Source organism: Macaca fascicularis, chromosome 8 (assembly GCF_037993035.2).
Source record: "Macaca fascicularis isolate 582-1 chromosome 8, T2T-MFA8v1.1".
In the NCBI taxonomy this organism is placed as follows: Eukaryota; Metazoa; Chordata; class Mammalia; order Primates; family Cercopithecidae; genus Macaca; species Macaca fascicularis.
Window position 1 is genome coordinate 24,371,203 of NC_088382.1, and position 19,986 is coordinate 24,391,188.

Here is a 19,986-nt window from a genome sequence, read left to right on the forward strand (position 1 = left end):
CTATGACAGGAGACCAAATCCCAGGACCCGGGATGAGTTATATCTTAGGAATATCTGCCCATGAAGGCAATGGGCAGCAGGATCCCACTTTGAGGTGCAACTGCTGATTCTGGTTCCTTCCAAGATGGTAAGCCAGTAGGACAACTGAATCCCTCCCTAAGATCAACCCTGGAGGAGCTGCAGAGGAGAAACAGGGCACAAGAGGGCCAGACAGGGCTGTGGAGAGCAGGGAAGAAAAAAACAAACTGTTAAAGTTCTGTTGCTCCCTCTCCCCCAACATGACCCTGGGACATATAGCAATGGCCCCCATACCTGGAAGGACTCAGGCTCTGAATCCAGCACCTTCAGGAATCAAGTGAGGTCACCCCAGAGGCCCTATGTTTCAGAGAGACTGAGGAAAATAGGTGGATCTAGGTAAAATCAGTCACTGCTCCCCTCCTCATCTAAACCCTCAGCGCAGGTGAGTCAGGATGCAAATGTAAGCAGGGTTCCCTTCTGATGCTGCTTCTCCCCAGGGTGAGGACAGAAGGTGACAGGGTGGCTTGAGTTATTTAGGGGCCGGGGTAGAGGTGTCACTCCAGTTCTCTTGTGCTGGACAGTCCTTCCCGGGCATATCTTCTCCATTACATCCACACTAAGCTCACAGGGACTCACAGCTACAGGGTCTGTTTCCCTGAATACTCATTTCCTTACAAAATATCCACTATCTCTGGTGGTGAAGGGAAGGCACATGTGCCAAAATAAAGAGACATTGTAAGGCCCAATCATTTCAAAACATGTTAGGTTATTGTGTGCACCGGAAGTAAAATAATTAGAAGCAAAATAATTAGAAAGCCAATCATTTTAAATTAGCCAAGAAAACTTAAAGAGAGGTTGCAAAGAATAATTTTCAAACAGTTAAAGATGACTGTCATACAAATCATGGTGAACATGTATTTTAACTCAGATTTAACTCCGAAAGAATGCTAAAGTTGGTTCAAATGAGAATTTGAAAGATGGGGTATGTATGTATAGTCAATGGAAGAAAGAGTACTTGCTTTTTAATTTGGTGCTAAATCAGACACCAAATCAGTTAATGTCTTACAGAGCAAAAGAAAACAAAAATATAACCTTTAAGGTATTCTTTTCTACTAGACAGAAATTCATTTTTATTTATCGATTATTGACAGATTAACCTGTAGCTTCACACAATATGAAGCCTAAGCAGTTATACAAAGAATAAGTCAAAAGCAATTCTCCTAAGAGTTAGATAATCTTTGAATGGAACTAAACAATGCTCCAGCATGACACTAAAAGGACGTGCACTTTTCCTTTGCCTTAGTTCCAAGTTTCAGACAATCTTTCTTAACAGAGATAAAAGAGGCCTGGCCCAGTGGCTCACACCTGTAATGCCAGCACTTTGGGCAACTGAGGTGGGCAGATCACCTGAGGCCAGGAGTTCGAGACCATCCTGGCTAAGAGGGTGAAATCCCATCTCTACTAAAAGTACAAAAAATTAGCTGGATGTGGTAATATGTGCCTGCAATCCCAGCTATTCAGGAGGCTGAGGCAGGAGAATCATGTGAACCCGGGAGGTGGAGGTTGCAGTGAGCCAAGATTGCACCACCACACTCCAGCCCAGACCACAGTACAAGACTCGGTCTCAAAAAAAAAAAAAGAGAGAGAGAGATAAAAGAAGATAAGAGATAAGAGATTGAATGAATGAAGAATGAAAAGGCTAATTAATAAAAACCATAAAAGAAGTTAAGAGAAATGGAGAATAGAAGTTAAAGTGCTGAAATGTCAATTAAAAAGAAGTACCAGAGAAAGAAACAAATAGAAAAGAGAAAATATTAGAATAGTGAGCTGTATTTTCTAAAATTTTCTTTTAAATAAAGATCTCAGATAGAAAAAAAATCCATAAAGGAAGAGATAAGGAAAAGCCCACATTCAGAGAGACTATTAAAAAATTTAAGGATATATCCCTAATTATATATGTGGAAATTATAAAAATTTACAAAGGAAAAGAGCATATAACGTTCAAAAAACAAAAATCTAAAAGCAAGAAACAGATTTTATAAAAAGCAACACTGAATGCAAGATGACAATAGAGTAATAATTTCAAAGTATTCAGAAAAATAACCATAAAATGTAGAGTATTATATTTAGCCAAAGAGTCCTTTGAATATGAGGGCATGACAAATAATCTAGGTAGACCAAGGCTCAAATAAATGGCTCTAGAAAGACCCACACTTAAAACAGTTAAACTACCTAAATAAACTACCTGAATAAACTACCTAAATAAAGAAGAGAAAAGTCCAAATGTTGCAAAAGAGGAATGAAGTAAGGTGATGAAATCTTTTGTAAGCAGAAAATACAGGACAAATTAAAATATCAAAATTTTATAAATAGGCCCAAATATGTAAATAATTAAAATGTATTTTAGACAATTATTAAACAAAAATTGGCAGGTTGAATTTTTTCAATACTGGCATCTGTTGCCTAAAACAGAAATTCTAAAGAAAAAAAAGTTGAAAAAGAATGGAAAAATGTATCAGGCAAAATCTAAACAAAGGTTATACAGATATTTTAATACGGTTTAAACAAGATTACTAGAAAAAAATTATTAGTGATAAGAGCTATTTCATGTGATTAAAAGTTTTGATACACCAAAACCATTTAGCAATTTTTAAAACTTTATTGCTCTAATATTCTCAAAATATACAAAGAAAAAGTGATAAAACTGCTAAAAATTTTTGATTAAATCACCATTATAATAGGAAATTTCAACATATCTCTCTACTTGATAGGTCAAATAAAGGAAGATTATCCAAAATAAAGATAATATGTACAACACAAAGAATTTGACTTAATGGACATATGTAGTGTCTTCACTAACTTTATAATGTACATTTCCAAGCTTATATAAAATATTTACAAAATTATGAGTAATAGAGTAATAATTTCAAAGCATTCAGAAAAATAACTATAAAATTTAGAGTATTATATTTAGCCAAAGAGTCTTTTGAATATGAGGGCATGACACTCCCTAATTATATATGTGGAAATTATAAAAATTTACAAAGGAAATTTGTACATTTCCTAGGCACACATGAAAACCCTCAACAAATTTCAAACTGTATCATACATACCTTGGTTTCTGATCATAGCTCATTTATGTTAAATATAAACAAAAAAAATTCCCACAATTTGAAAATTCAGAAATGCATTGTGCTTAGTTAATAAGTTAAAGAAGAAATGATAATAAAATATACGTCTTCTGCAAGTTTTATATTTTTACTTTTTAATTGTAAATTGACAAATTATAGCTGTGTGTATCTATGGGGTACAAAATGATGTTATTATTTATGAATACCATGTGCAATAATTAAATCAATCTAATTAACATGTATCTATCACCTGAAGTAGAGTCATGCACCACATAGTTATGTTTAGGTCAATAAAGGACCAAATATATGATGATGGTCCCATAAGATTATAATACTGTATTTTTTCTGTACCTTTTCTATGTTAAGATATGCTTAGATACACAAATACTTACCATTGTGTTACAGTTGCCTTCAGTAGTCAGTACAGTAGCATGATGCACAGGTGTGTTGCCTGGGAACAATAGGCTGTATCATATAGCCTGGGTATGTAGTGGACTATACCTCCTAGATTTGTGTAAGTGCACTTTATGATATTCATACGATATAATTGCCTAACCATGCATTTCTCAGAATATATCCCCATCTTCATGAATTTCTTACATTAACATTTTGTAAACATTCACCTCCTTGGTTAAATTTATTTTTCTAAGTATTTTTTAAAGCTATTGTAAATGGAATTGTTCTCTTGATTTCTTTTTCAGAAAGTTCATCATTAGTGTATAGAAATGCTATTTGTTTTACTGTTGATTTTGAATCCTGCAATTTTACTGTCTTTGTTTATTAGTTCTATCAGTTTTTTGGGGGGTTTTTGGGTAGAATCTTTAGGGTTTTCTATACATAAGACCATATCAACGAACAGTGACACTTTCACATCTTTCTTTCCTATTTAGATGCATTTTACCTTTATCTCTTAACTAACTGCTCTGGCAAGGACTTCCAATACTTTGTTGAGTAGAAGTGGCAAGAAGGAGTGGGAATGTTTGTCTTGTTCCAGATCTTAGAAGAAAAGATTTCAATTTTTCACCATTGGGTACAATGTTCGCTGTGAACCTCCCCCACATGGTTTTTATTGTGTTAAGTTGCATTCCTTCTATACATTATTTATTGAGAGTTTTTGTCATAAAACGGCATTGGATTTTTTCAAATGCTTTTCTGCATCTAATGAGATGACCATATGGTATTTGTCCTTCGTTCTGTTAATATGATGCATCACATTTACTGATTTGCCTATGTTGAACTATGCTTACATCCCAGGGATAAATCTCCTTTGATCATGGTGAATGATCATTTCAATGTGTTGTTGAATTTGATTTGCTAGTATTTTGTTGAGGATTTTTGCATCTGTTTCATAATAAAATGTTTAATGATTCAGAATTGAATGACAATGAAAATAATTGATAATGTATTAACAATTGATAACATATGATAATGATAATCAAAACCTTAGGGTACAGTCAAAATAGTAATTCAAGATGTAAACACCTGTGTTGGAAAATAATGACACCTCAAATTAATGAGCTAATTGTTTGTTATTTCAATGAACAAAACAATAAGCCAAAAATAATAAATAAAATGGAAGAGATAATAAAAATACTAATGGAAGTTAACAATATAGGAAACAAACATATAACACAGGATGTCGGCAAAGCCAAAGTTGATTTGTCAAAAACAGAAAACTTGAGAAGCCTCTGAAAACTAACAAGAAAATGAAAGAAACCACAAGTGAAAAATACTGTGACTGAAAAAGGGGAGAATCTGCAAAAAAGTACTTGAGATAAAGAGATTAAATGACATGCCCATGTTCCTAGCAGCACTACCCAAAATAGCTAAAACACAGAAGTAACCCAAGGCCCATCAACAGATGAAAGCATAAACAAAATGTGGGATATACATACAATAAATTATTCAGCCTTAAAAAGGAAAGAAGTTCTGACATATGCTCCAACACTGATGAACCTCAAGGACATTATGCTAAATGAAGTAAGCCAGTCACAAAAAGACCAATATTATATGATTCCACTTATATGACATACTTATAAAAAGTCAAAATCACAGAGACAGAAAGTATAATGGTGGTTGCCAGTGGCTGAGGGAGAGGAGAATAGGAACTTATTGTTTCATGGGTATAGAGTTTCTGTTTTACAAGATGAAAAGAATTATGGAGATGGATGGTGGTAATGTTTGCACAGCATTATAAATGTATTTACTACTGCTAAGCTGTACACTTAAAATGATTAAGATGGTAAATTTTATGTTATGTGTATTTTGCCACAATAAAAAAATTAGGAAAAATTGTAAGTCATAATAAAATCAAACTACCAACAACTGCTTGCCAGTAATTTTGAAAACTTAGATGAAGTGAATAAACTCTTATAAAAAAAGTAACAAACTAGAACAACTCAAAAAGACATTAAAACATTAAACAGCCTTACAACTATTAAATAAATTAAAACTGTGCCTTAAAATCTTCCCACAATTAAAATATTTGACTATTAATATTTTTCTAAACTTTTAAGAAATAAACAATTTTGAGTTTTTCAAATACTTGCAAAAAATAGAAAAGGGGGCATGTTCCCCAGCTTATTTATGAGTTCAGAATAGCCCAAATACTAAAACCACAGAAAGCAAAACTTTCATGTCATTCCATTTTTAATATGAATGCAAATAGTTTTTAAAATATTTAAAAAGTCCACGTAATCTAAAAACATATTTAAAAGAAAATACACTTTGACCAAACCGATTTTATCCCAGGTATGCAATAATGATTTAATACTTTGAAAATTAAGAAATATAATTCACCACATTGAGAGATTACTAGGAATACATATATAATTTTTTAGTTAATACAGGAAAATAATTTGACAAAACTCAACATCCACTCATAATAAATTATCATTAAATTAGTAGTAAACAAAAACTTTCTTATCTTATGAAGAATATGTGTTTTAAAATCTAGGTAAAATATGATCCTATATTTGTAGATTGTAGAATAATTACAATTCCCACTCATATTCCAGCTTGTACTGGAAATCGTAGACAGCAAAATAAATCAAGAAAGAAATTAGACTTATAAGGATTTGTAGAGGATGTAATTTTTTAAGTGGACAACCTGGAAGAATCTACAGATAAATGACAAGAATGGGAGTATTTAGCAAAGTGTCTGGATATGTAATAACATCAATCGATAATGCGTCAAGAAACAACTGGAAAATATAAACACAGAACACCATTGACAACGGTATCAGAGAACAGCTAAGACTGTATTTAACAAAAGACATGCAAGATTCCATAAGGATAATTTTTAAATTGTATTAGATATTTTAATAGAAGTAAAGAAATGGAGAAATTGATAGATTAGAACAGAAAATAAAATAGGCCAGGCGCAGTGGCTCAAGCCTATAATTCCAGCACTTTGCGAAGCCAAGGCGGGTGGATTACCTGAGGTCAGGAGTTTGAGATCAACCTGGCCAACATGGTGAAACCTCATCTCTACTAAAAATACAAAAATTAACCCGGCATGGTGGTGGGTGCCTGTAATCCCAGTTACTTGGGAGGCTGAGGCAGGAGAATCACCTGAGCCCAGGAGGCAGAGGTTGCAGTGAGCCAAGATCACACCACTCCACTCCAGCCTGAGTGACAGAGCAAGACTCCATCTTAAAATATATATATTCTTCAAAATATTATTTAAGGAAGGTGAAAAAAATTTACAGATTGGGAGAAGATATTTCTATTATTCAGCTCCAACAAACAATTACATATAGAAAATAAGTCTCTTTCAAATCAATAGAAAAAGTACAAATTATCAGTTAGAAAAATAGACAAATGTACAAATGGGTATTTCACAGAAGAAATGCATGGCTAAAAATCACAAGATGTATTTAATTATAGAAATGAATACTAAGACCACTATGAGATACCATTTTATAGTTAATTAGCAAAATATGTACAAGTTTAGCAAAATCAAGATTAAAAAAGACATGAATTCATAGGACCACATTGCAACTGAGACTGATGCAATAAATTGCATAAATGGTTGTCCATCAGTTGTTTTTCAAAGTGCAACTACTTTAAACAACAGTTTGGTAATATTTCCTAAATTTGATCATTTATACAACCTATAACCCAGCAATTCCACTCCTAATTAAATACCCAAAAGAAATTTATGGGCCAGGCACGGTGGCTCATCCCTGTAATGCCAGCACTTTGGGAGGCTGAGGTGGGCGGATCACCTGAGGTCAGCAGTTCAAGACCAGCCTGACCAACATGGAGAAACCCTGTCTCTACTAAAAATACAAAATTAGCTGGGCGTGGTGGCGCATGCCTGTAATCCCAACTACTAGGGAGGCTGAGGCAGGACAATCCCTTGAACCTGGGAAGCGGAGGTTGCGGTGAGCTGAGATCGCACCATTGCACTCCAGCCTGGGGAACAAGAGTGAAAGCCTGTCTCAAAAAAAAAAAGAAAAGAAAAAAGAAATTTATGAGCATATACAATAGGAAATTGATACAAAAATGTTCAAATTGTCACTATTCATCTTAGCAAAAAAAGCTGAAACTACCCAAATGCTCATCAATGGGAGAAAGAATGAACCAAGTATAAAAGGGTGAAATCACATATTATAAACAGAGGAAGTGAATAAGCTATAATTTGTGAAAATAGAGATAAATCTTAGCAATTTAATGTTAAATGGGAAAGTTAGCCCCCAAAAGATTACATAAATCTACATATCATTTTTATAGTCTAAAATAACTAAAATCAAAATACACTTTCTAGGACTACAGAGGTGAAATAAAGCCATTTTTAAAATAAAGCAAAAACATGATGCATACAAAATTCAGGATAAGACTTGCCTCAGATGGAAGAAACCAGGAAAAGTGAAGGGGTGGAGGTACCCATATGGTTAGATTGGGGTTATTACCAATGGCTGAGCTTTTATTTGCTTTTATTTGCATTGATGGTTTTGTGAGTGCTCGTTATATTATTAAAAATAACTAAATAAATCCCCATGATGAAACTGAGTGATGTACTGAGGATAGGATTGATCCAATTCTGCAGACCTAAGGTCCACAGAGAGTTTAAAAATAGGAAAAACATTAAAATGCAATTTGGTGGAGATATTATCAGATGTGAAGTCACTTAGGAGTAAGGGAAAAGTTGCAAAAGAAAAAGTAAAATGGAATGAAATAAATAAGCAGGAAGTAAAGAAATAAATAATAGATGGGAAGGGACTTTCACCACCATCTTTTGAGTCGCACGTCCAGATGTTTGCTGATCCACAATACCATTGAGCCATTCTCGCCTTTGGTGATAAAGGCAGTTAGTGTGAAAACGCGATGTTCTATTATAAAGAGATATTGCTAGGTTGAACTCTTCTTTCTAGGGCAGCTTCTACTAGAAGGCAGTTGCTAAATGTTTCTAGAGGGAACCAGCTGTGGGAAAACTATTAATTAGCCTCAGTCATTATATGCAGATTAAATTGGCTAACTCAATATAGAAAGCAGATACGAGGAGTTGGGGTGATGTTCTTTGGATACGGTAAGAAAAGCATACAAGGTTTTATTATTCCCAGTGGAGCAGAAAGAGGATTTTCACTCAGAAAAAGCTGAACGTAGCTCCAAACTAAAGAAATAAGACAGGATAGGCTGGGCGCGGTGGTTCACACCTGTAATCCCAGAACTTTGGAAGGCCGAGGTGGGCGGATCACCTGAGGTCAGAAGTTCAAGACCAGCCTGACCAACATGGAGAAACCCCATCTCTACTAAAATATACAAAATTAGCCGGGTGTGGTGGTGCATGCCTGTAATCCCAGCTACTCAAGAGGCTGAGGCAGGAGAATCACTTGAACCCAGGAGGCGGAAGTTGCAGTGACCCGAGATCATGCCATTGCACTCCAGCCTGGGCGACAAAGCAAGACTCCATCTCAAAAAAAAAAAAAAAGAGAGAGAGAGAGAAAGAAATAAACAGGATATTCCTCGATTTGGGGAAGGAATAGACTATCCCTGAAGGAGGAGGTAAACTGTCAGCTGAGATACGCTTTGAGTCTTTAGAAGCCCAAACTCACAAAGCTGAGGTTCAGAAATGGGTAGAACGCAAACAACCAAAATATAGTTTGGTGTGAGTTCCAAAACATAAGTTGATATTTAGAATAATTACAGTAAAGATTAGTCAGAAATTACACATAAATATATCACGTAATGTTTTTCATTAAAAAAAAATCTAAACTATATCAAACCTTCCCATCACTAAAACTAAAAGGAGTGATCTTGAACCCCTAGGTATCCAAGGGTCTGGCAAGTGCCTACTGCAAGCATGTTTTTTACTTGAAGTCTCATTTTTAATCTTAAAATTTCAGACCAATTTTGGATTCCTCTAGGTATATATTCAGGTTTTTTTTCAATAGCAAAACATTTTAAATGACTTACTAATAAGCAAAAACGAATAGTTCAGGTATACCACGCTAAGTCTATGGTCTTACATCCACTGGTTTATCAACACATATTCTATCTTGAGAAGAATCACTATAATTAACTTTTTCTGATTTAACTTTTGCCTGAATGTGATTTATTATTTAGTAAAAATATGTTATTTCAGATGTGTACTTGGAAATTTAGAAACATAATTCTCAGCAGGTTGAAAAGAAATGAAGTAAGTGCCCAAATTCAGAAACAGGCCCTTCCGTTTGCTTTTGGTACCCACTCATTTTCACACCCGTGAAATGTGCATATGAATATCTACCTTTGACAGAGACTTGGTTAACTGTTCACCAAACTCCTTCCCTCTTTCTGGGAGTAGACTACATTTCCCAGCTTCCCCTGCAGTTGGGCGTGGCCGTGTTCCTGAGTTTTGACCAAAGTCACAGGAAGAAGAAAGGATGACTCATGCAGGCTGGGACATAAAACAAAAATTTTAAGATACGCCGAAGTTATTCCTCTTTCTCTCTCTTCCCTTTTCGACAATCTTTTTTCCACACCTAGGGCCACCTTGGAAGCCACGTGTTAACACTTAGTGATCCTCATCAGCCAAGTCCCTAATGCATGGAAAAGAACCTCCTGACCCCAGTCCCCACAGACTAGACTTTTCCTTTGCAAGAAATAAGGATGTATTGTATTAAGCCACCATGTTCTTCTATTACAGAAGATTAAGCAGTGCTTAAATTAACATATACCACCCCCCAAAAAAAAGCATGGTCAAGAATGAGATAACTTACATAAAGTAATTAGCATCTAATGTCACGGAATGTGGATTTCTGTCAAGGTGAGGCCATGGGACCCTGGAACAATGCTGCCATTTCCTATCAATCTATTTCTTAAATTGCAGGGTAAAGTTAACCGTAAATAACAAAGTCATGGAGTCAAGCTGTCACAATTGACCACCACGTTCCTAAGGCATTTGAATTGTATGTATTGACAGGAAAAAGCAGGAAGGAGTGGAGACAGAAGAGGGGGAGAATGTAACCTGAGTTGGAAGGTGTAATATTTAAATGTATTTGCAAACCTGGTTTGGGCCAAAAGGGGTAGGAGAAAGAGAAGAATCATTTGCTGAGATCTATTATATGGCAATTGGAGGACTACAGAATTCACAATTCACATCTGTTGTCTTATTTCTTTCTCATAATCCCAAAGATAGTTCTAAAGGTACACATTATTGTCTCCATTCACAATTAAGAATTGATGCTCCAAGAAGAAAGATCTCACAGTGTATAGGCAACAGACCTGGGATTGAAACCTGTTTTGGTGGGTGTTAATGTCCTTGTTCTTTCTGATGTAAGCATGTAACCTTTCCACATCTCTGATTCAATGCTCAAGATAGGCCAAGCCATGCTGCTCGTAAGACAGGGCGCCTGTGATGACACAAGTCATTAATGCAAGTGTTAAGTGCCATGCAAGCGCAGAGGCCACTTCAAATGGGCTTTCTGAAATGAAAGCTGGGCTGAGACAGAGCTCACTTTCAAAGGGGACTGGTTTAAGTGGCCAAACTCTCAAGAAGAAAGGCATTAAAGGACGAGCCTTTCTGCTGGGCTGGCAAAACTTTAGGTTCATGAATTCAGGAGGAGACTGAGGAGGAGAAAACAGGGTTTTAGACTGCAGCCTCAGGAGCTGCCTGCACCTCTCAGGCCAGGAGGCTGGCTTTTCCAATGGTGCGATTAAGCTATTCTACCCAGCCCTACCACTCATTTTCAATTAATCTGCACTAACGAATTCAACAACCAAAATGCATTTGCTGATTGAGGTGCTTGCTGACCAGGTCATTCCCGCTCCCTTGTCTGACAGCTGGTTCTCCCTACTGTGCCAAGGTAAAGTAGGGTAGTAGAGGCCTCTGCTCCCCTCATCCCCTGCTGCACCTGAGGGGAATGCCCAGTGGGCAAGAAAAGGCCCTGCCCGGGAGAGAATGTTCATAATATATTACTAAGTCACAGACAGATATTGCTCCTCCAGGCACAGTCTTTCATGTTTTTTTTCTAAGTGAAAGCTCATGACCATCCCAGCCATATTATCTCCCTGGCCCTTCGAAGCTGTTATGTAATGGCAAGGGCATTAAACTCAGGCCAGGAAATTCTTGATACAGAACCCAGACTCTTGTTTATAACTGGATTGACTTTGGAAAGTGACTGCCTTCCTCTCGGTTTGCTCATCTGGAAAATGAAACTAATGGACTGACCTTGGAGTCATGGTGAAGTGTCCGTGAATGCAATCAACATCTCAGTTACTTCTTCTATACTGAGGGGCATGGCCAGTTTGGCATGGGGAGATGGTACCCTAAGGGAAGCTTGAGTTTACCAGTGGGTGGTAAATGTACAGAGTACAAAGAATGGGGGTGAGGGTGGGTCAGGGGGAGCTGGGAGTAAGGCGTCTACTGGCAGGAGATGGGCTGGAAGAGATGGTGGTGGAGGAGGTGGGTGGCTGAGGAGTTGAGAGGCTCATTGAAGGAATAAATAGACAAGACAGGAAAATGAGACTCTAGGCAGGAGTGGAGAATAAGAAGGAAGGAAGAACAGAACAAAGCAGAAAGACAGTGGTAAGCTGGGGGCTCAGCCTCCCTTTCTGTTCCTGCCTCTCACCCTCTGCGATGGCAGCCTTACAAAGGACGATGACTTTTGCAGGCGCCGCCTGTGGAGATGGGGTAGAGGACTCTCCAAAAGCCATGTACAGCCTTCAGGTTTCTTTTGTCCTTTTTTTTTTTTTTTTTTTTTTTTGGCAACAAGGGCCTGACAAAACCCGCCGCCTGGCCAGGATTCCTTTGTCTGTGCAGATGCAGAGAAAGGGAATCAGCTAGACCCAGGGGAGTCACTGCCACCATCACCTGGGAACCAACTCTGGAGGCCGAAGCCCAGTCCATCCCCTGATCATAGCACTGCCCTCGAAGCTGACGGTTTTAAAACAAAAAGAAAGAAAAAAAGGCCCCAGTGCCTTTCTCCAGGGGAGAGCAGGGACTTAGAACAGCTGGGAAGTAACCTCAGACACTGGGGTTTCCCCAAGTCAGAACTATGAGCCACCAAAGGGAAGCTTCTGGGAATTTGCAACAACACCAGAAACTAGTCGGGGAGCTGAGAGTCAGTGAGAAAGGACACACCGGGATCCAGTCCGGGGCTGAGAGTCAGTGAGAAAGGACACACCGGGATCCAGTCCGGGGCTGAGAGTCAGTGAGAAAGGACACACCGGGATCCAGTCCGGGGCTGGGAGTCAGTGAGAAAGGACACACCGGGATCCAGTCCGGGGCTGGGAGTCAGTGGGAAAGGACACAGCGGGATCCAGTCCGGGCTGGGAGTCAGTGGGAAAGGACACACCGGGATCCAGTCCGGGGCTGGGAGTCAGTGAGAAAGGACACACTGGGATCCAGTCCGGGGCTGAGAGTCAGTGAGAAAGGACACACCGGGATCCAGTCCGGGGCTGGGAGTCAGTGGGAAAGGACACACCGGGACCCAGTCCGGCCTGGGAGTCAGTGAGAAAGGACACACAGGGATCCAGTCCAGGGCTGGGAGTCAGTGGGAAAGGACACACCGGGATCCAGTCCGGGGCTGGGAGTCAGTGGGAAAGGACACACCGGGATCCAGTCCGGGGCTGAGGGTCAGTGAGAAAGGACACACCGGGATCCAGTCCGGGGCTGGGGTCAGTGAGAAAGGACACACCGGGATCCAGTCCGGGGCTGGGGGTCAGTGAGAAAGGATACACTGGGATCTAGTCCGAGGCTGGGAGTCAGTGGGAAAGGACACACCGGGATCCAGTCCGGGCTGGGAGTCAGTGGGAAAGGACACACCGGGATCCAGTCCGGGGCTGAGAGTCAGTAGGAAAAGACCACACCGGGACCCTGTCCAGGGCGCTGGCAGTCAGTGGATTCCCAAGTGTAGGATTCTTCCTGGGAGACTGCCGGTCGGTCAGGCCAGGGAGGCACACAGTGACCACGGGTGGTGTTGCCTTTACTGCCAGAGACATTATCCCTGATGCTGGAACGCGGGTACTGTCCAGGTACTGCAGGTTCCAGCTCCTCCCTGCTGCTGGAACGGGATATAAGTCACCCAGGCTATCTTTCTGAAGCCAATTGCCCTCTATGGACACCTAACTCAGGCTGCCAGTTATCTGCCTCTGGATTTATCATGCTTGAAATGAGGAATCAATTTCTTAAAAAATCATCTGCCCCAAAGAAGATAGTTCAGATACCACCGGGCATCAAAGAGGAAGAAATGGTAGGAGGTTGGGGGTGGGGAGGGCATTTTGACTCTCTTGAGGGCCTCCAGTCTCAAACCTATGGGCAGGTATCAAAAAATATTGGCTGCACTTCATTCATTCATTCAATAAACAGTTACTGAGTGCCTCCTTCGTAACAGTTTCTCTGCTATGCATATGCTATGAAAACGACAGATTTCCTGCCTTCAGAGGTCTGGGGAAGCAGAAATTAAGCAAAGAATAACAAAAGGTGGTATGTGACATGCTCGGGCCAACTAACGCCAAGCAATGATGACGAGAGGTAGGGAGAGGAAGTGATCCTACACATTCTTTAGTTCAAACTCTCATTTCACAAGTAAGGGAAGCAAATCCTTGAAAGAGGAATATTTGTTGATTTCTTTAAAGAATTGTGTAGAGACGGGTCTATGTTGCCCAGCCTGGTCTTAAGCTCCTGGCCTCACTCAAGCCTCCTACCTCAGTCTCCCAAAGTGTTGGGGTTACAGGTGTGAGCCACAGTGCCGGGCTGAAAGGGGAATTTACTTAGAATAATTTAGTGCTGATGGGAAGTGTTACAGGTGCTTCCAGGTATTCTCATCTGGCTGGTGTTAATTCTTAGGAACTAGTGAAGAGATGGAAACCTTGGGTTCTGAGTTCAAGCTCTTCCAGAAAACCTTCACAAATGACATCAGCCTTAAATAATCCCTCCTTTTTCTGAACTCAAAGCTCTGTGTTGTCTGGCTTGCTCAGATTTAACACAGCATGCTCTGGATAGAGTGCACTGACCAGACGCAGCTCTTACATAATGAACTGTTTGGCTCCCCACATGCTACCAAGCTTAGGAGCTAGAGTTACTCAGCTCCCAAACAGCATCTCACCCTCTGTGGAACAGAGTTAATATTATCCTCAGAGAGGTGAGGACACTTTGATTATAGTCTCAGAGATCTTCTTTAAGGCAATATTACCACTGGACCTCCACTCTAACCTTGAACATTCTACTCCTCCAAGACTGGATTCCAGATTTTGCTCTTTAAAGTCATACTTTGTTCGCTATAACCTGGACTGGGTTCTATCTGATCTCCCTTACTCTGTCGTGGCCCAGAACCAAGGGGCGATATTTCCCTTCCCCAAACTTCCACCTCCTAATGTATGGCACCTGCTGCCTCCTGCCCGCCCTTGTCAGAGCTGACTATCACCAGTCGGGACCTTTGCACCAAGAGTCTGCTCTCTGAGTCACATCTGATATGCCCCAACCTCAATCTTTGCATAGATTCCTGGTTAACTCACATGTCATCTGTCCTTTCTTCTCATTCATTAATCTGTTGGTTTCAGACTCAACTTTAACCAATTTCCATGTATAGATTTCCCTCCTGTTACAGATCCACGGCTAACACCCGCCCTTCCTCAAAGTCCTAGTTCTAGATTCTTGGCAACATGCCACACTCTGGTCTTTATAGTCCACCCAGGTCTCAGGTGTCGTAGGTTTGCAGTGGTCTTTGAATGATGGGCAGATCCTTCCTGGATGGTCATCTCCAGCATCGCTGGGACACTTGGTCAATCTGCAGCTGCTCTGATGACAACACAGGGGCCCCAGCACCACATCCCCCTTCCCATTCCAGCCTATAGTCCAATGTCCACAACTCCAATTCCAGGCCAAGGCTGATGCTTTCAACTCTTGGCTGCTCTCATCTCAGTTGCTCAGAAATCACAAGGATGTTGTCCATGCTCTAGAGGAATAAAAAAATCACCACCACGGTTCAGGTTCAACATTTTGCACCCAGGTTCCCACCGCACCCTGCTCTCCCCTTCTATTCATCTTCTCCTCTCCTCCCCCTTCCCTCCCACTACCTACAAGGAAAAAGTAATAACAAATAGGAAGGCTAATTCTAAGTTTGTGAGCCCCAGCATGTACGCTGGCCTGCCTTGAGTCCTGTTATTTTCTCCTATGTCTGGCTTTGACAAGACTGATGACATTTACGTTTTCCAAAAGCTTCAATAAAAGGCACTTTAGCTGCAATCACCTCCATCTAATTTCCCCAGTTAAATTTTTTCTTTTTTTTCTTTGCTCAAATCACACAACAGAACTAAGGCCTGAGCTGCCACCAAATAGGGCTCAGCCCAAATGGGCTGTCTTGAGAACCAAGGACAAAAGTGGGGGAAAATGGACTAAGTGGCCTGAAAATGAAGTGAAAGGCTGCAGAAAAAGAGGAGATTGGCAGGAGTCAATTTGTTAAAGTTCTAGAACAGGTGGCTTGGTGCTGTGTGGGGCCCAGAATAAACAGAAAATATGTCATTTCTTTTTTTTTTTTTTTTTTTTTTTTTTTTGAGGTGAAGTCTCACTCTTGTCTCCCAGGCTAGAGTGCAATGGCACGATCTTGGCTCACTGCAACCTCTGCCTCCCGGGTTCAAGCGATCCTTCTGCCTCAGCCTCCTGAGTAGCTGGGATTACAGGCACCTGCCACCATGCCCGGCTAATTTTTGTATTTTCGGTAGAGATGGGGCTTCATATGTTGGCCAGGCTGGTCTCAAACTCCTGACCTTAGGTGATCTGCCTGCCTCGGCCTCCCAAAGTGCTGGGATTACAGGAGTGAGCTACCGCACCCAGCCAAAAGATGTTATTTCTCTAGAGAGGAATGAGAGGGTGTTATATCTGGCCAGGTGCAGTGGCTCATGCCTATAATCCCAGCAATTAGGGAGGCCAAGGCAGGTGGATCACTGGAGGCCAGGAGTTTGAGACCAGCCTTGCCAGCATGGTGAAACCCCATCTCTACTAAAAATATAAAAATTAGCCAGCGTATTGGTGTGCACCTATAGTCCCAGCTACTTGGGAGGCTGAGATGGGAGAATCACTTGAACCCAGGAGGCAGAGATTACAATGAGTCAAGATTGCACCATTATACTCCAGCCTGGGTGACAGAGCAAGACTCCATCTCAAAACAAACAAAAAAAGTGTTCTATGTCTGGAATGAGAAAATAACACCATTGCCCATGGGAGTCTTCATCCTAGAGAGGGAATGTGGCTGGCACAGGGTACCCACCTTACTGTAGAACCCAAGGGGAAGGGATGAATGGATACCTCTCTTTTGCACAACAACTCTGAATAGCAGGATAGTGTGCTGGAGAAACAAAGGCCCAGACTTTTTGCCCAGAGCTGCACAGTGACTAAGAACATGAAGGAAACACATTCGATGCAACAATGCATTCATTGTTAAAATAAATGTGTTCATTGAAGAACTATGTGCATACAGAAAAGTATTCAAATCAGAAGGGCTCATCTCAATCAGTTTTCATAAAGCAAACTTGCACCACCACCCAGATCCAGGCAAAGAACATTTCAAGAAGCTCTGCTCCTGCTCTCACTTGGTCACTCACTCCCTGAAAGGTATTATCATCCTCATTTCTAAAACCAGTGATCAGTTGAACCTATTTTTGAATTTAATATAAATGCAATCACATATATAATATGTACCTTTCTGTGTCTAATTCACATTTGTAGATATGGCAATGTCATGCATTTTCATTGTTATATCATATTCCATGTAATTATATCACAACTATTTATTCATCATACTATTGACAGATCTTTGTGTTCTTTCTAGCACTTGTGAATAATAAGACTGTGAACATTATCTCTGGCTTGGTGCACATAAGCATTCACTTCTGTTTGGGTACACATGTAGAGAAGCATTGCTAGTTCATGGGATACATGTGTGCAGTCAGCTTTAGTAGGTCCTGCCAAGCAATTTTCCAAAGTGGTTGTACCAGTTCATTCTATTCCCAGCAGAGTATGAGAGGCCCAGTGGCTCTACATTCTTACCAGCACTTGATGTTTCAATTTTATAGCTTTGGTAAGTGTGTGTGGTTTTAATTTGCAGTTCACTGTCAACTAAAGTTTTGTACCTTTCCATGTGTTACTGACCACTTGGATATCTTTTGTAAGCCTTCTGTCTATTTTTCTAAGGTGTGTATTTTTCTAATGTATTATTTGTCTTTTTCTCACTGACTTATAGTTCTTTATATATTCTGGAGATGAGTCCTTTGTTGCTTACATGTATCCCAACAGAAGTTGTGGCATGTCACTTACAGAACTTCATGCCACCAATCTCAATCCTTTACTCTTTTTCTCACCCATCTCCCAACTTTGCTTTTGATCTGATGTCACTTGTCCCATTCTCTCTATGATCAACCCAGGCTCCCACAAATATGTCTTATTCTTCCTCTTCTCCATGTGGCCTAAGCATCACACCCAGAGGCAATGCGGCTAATGGCAGACAGATGCAAGTTCACCTAGCCCCTGTACTCTAGCCCTGGTCCATGCAGCAGCCCTAAAATAGCCCCAAGACTCACCTAGGACTTCGACCCTAATAAGCATCAGGGGGTGGGTGGAGGTTAGCCCTATGGAGAGTAGCGGACAATGCTTTCATCTTCTCTGGGCTCTGGAACAGTGTGGAGGCCAGGCATATCAGTGGGAGAGTTTCTGTGGAAAATGGTAAACACTGAGAGAAGATGGACTTTATATAGAACATTTGTTTCATAGGTTGAAAAGGCTACTGGTCTGGCTAGAAATTGGGGGACCAAAATCTTACCTTGTCACTGCCTCGGGTGAGTAGCCTATGTTGGTTTGCCCAGGATTGTCCAGGTTTTAGCTTTTAAAGTCTTGCACCCTGTGAAACCCTTCAGTGCCAGGGCAATTGATCACCCTGTTGCTGCCTAAATAGCTGTGTGTTTGAGAAAAATGACTTCCTTTCTCTGGGCTAGAAAACTCATCTGTAAGTTGATTTGGGAGTAGGATAGAGGAACTCTACTTTTCCTTTTATATCTGATTCTCTTTATTGTTGTTGCTTTTCCAGGATATTCCAATAAGTTACAGTCAAGAGGCCGATGCAAACATTCCATGATGGAGGTGGGTGTGGTAACCTTGCCAAAGTAAGAATGGCTACAGTGCTGTGGGCCACCACCATGTGCCAGGCACTGTACTCCGGGTTCTAGGGTCAAAATACCCTTTCATCTTCACGTCGTCCCTGGGATATAAGCATCAGCATCACCATTTCATTTATGTATGAGGAAAGAGAGGCTCAGAGAGTTTGAGCACTGTGCCCAACACAAGACAGCTATGCAAAGAACTAATATTTAGCCTCTGACCTGTCTGTTTCCAAAGCCCTGGGGTTAGTTGCTGTGTTAAACCAACCAGCAGGTAACTGCAGGTTACTGTTTAGGCAGTTACCCTGCTTTCCTGACATCAGTTGTAAAACAATCCTCTCTCACCTGCCTGCCTTACACCTGTCCCATGACAAAGCACTTTCATAGGCATCATCTCATCCAATAACTACCTGACATGGTGGTCAGGAAATCAAGTAAGAGCCTTGAATACTTTTAAAAAAATTTTAATCAAAAGAATTGTTATTAATAATGCTTGGAGAAAGGAGAGGCGTATCGTGCAGCTTGGGTAACTAGAATGTGGAGGTTTCAGAAAATGCTTCCCCTCTGAATGAAGCTATCCAAACTTCTTCCATGTGTCTAAAGAGACTGGAAGTTCCTTCAGAAAGAGAAAAATATTTATGTAAGAATTAAAGAGAAAGCAAGAGCCGGGGAACCCAACAATCCATTTCTAAGAGTCTACTTCCATAAGCACAAGAATTTACTGGAAATACAGATTTGGACACTTAAACTGTGTTTCCCAAGCTGTTTTCACATCTCAAATGTTATGAAAATCCATGTTAGATCGTCTCTGAACACAGAGATTGGACTCTTTGGTCATTGAAAGACTAGGCAAGCATTGGTCCAGATAACAAGTAAAAGAAAAGAAAACAACAACAAGTATCAAAGTAATTAACAGGACTAGAAGAGGTAAGTCAAAAGCCCAGCAGAGGAGACTAAATATTGTCTTGGATGGTTCTGTGCCTGAGCTGTAGACTCTAAGAGGATTTTTAGATGTCAAGCGGAAAGGAAATTCCTATTCCCAGGACCTCCTCTTGAGGTCTTAATGAAAGTTATAGACCTTTACCCCAGGAAAATATACGAACATACAATTGCACGCAGAGAATGTTACATCTGGCTTCAGAGGGTTCACAGATCCAAAGTCCAGCCCCGGGACCTTGAATCATCACCAAACCCCTATTTTCACGAGAAAGAAACTTAAGACCCATAAACACAGGGTGGCTTCCTCAAGGCCAGCAAGTTG

General features: G+C 40.3%; 1 long non-coding RNA gene across 1 annotated transcript; it reads left to right on the forward strand.

Annotated features, from left to right (window-relative positions):
• The first annotated feature begins 291 nt into the window (after positions 1-291).
• On the forward strand, positions 292-11,800 carry LOC107130580 (uncharacterized). Its single transcript, XR_001492870.3, has 3 exons — positions 292-460; positions 10,122-10,246; positions 10,465-11,800. It is a non-coding gene; the product is annotated as an uncharacterized lncRNA (long non-coding RNA).
• The last annotated feature ends 8,186 nt before the right edge of the window (positions 11,801-19,986 follow it).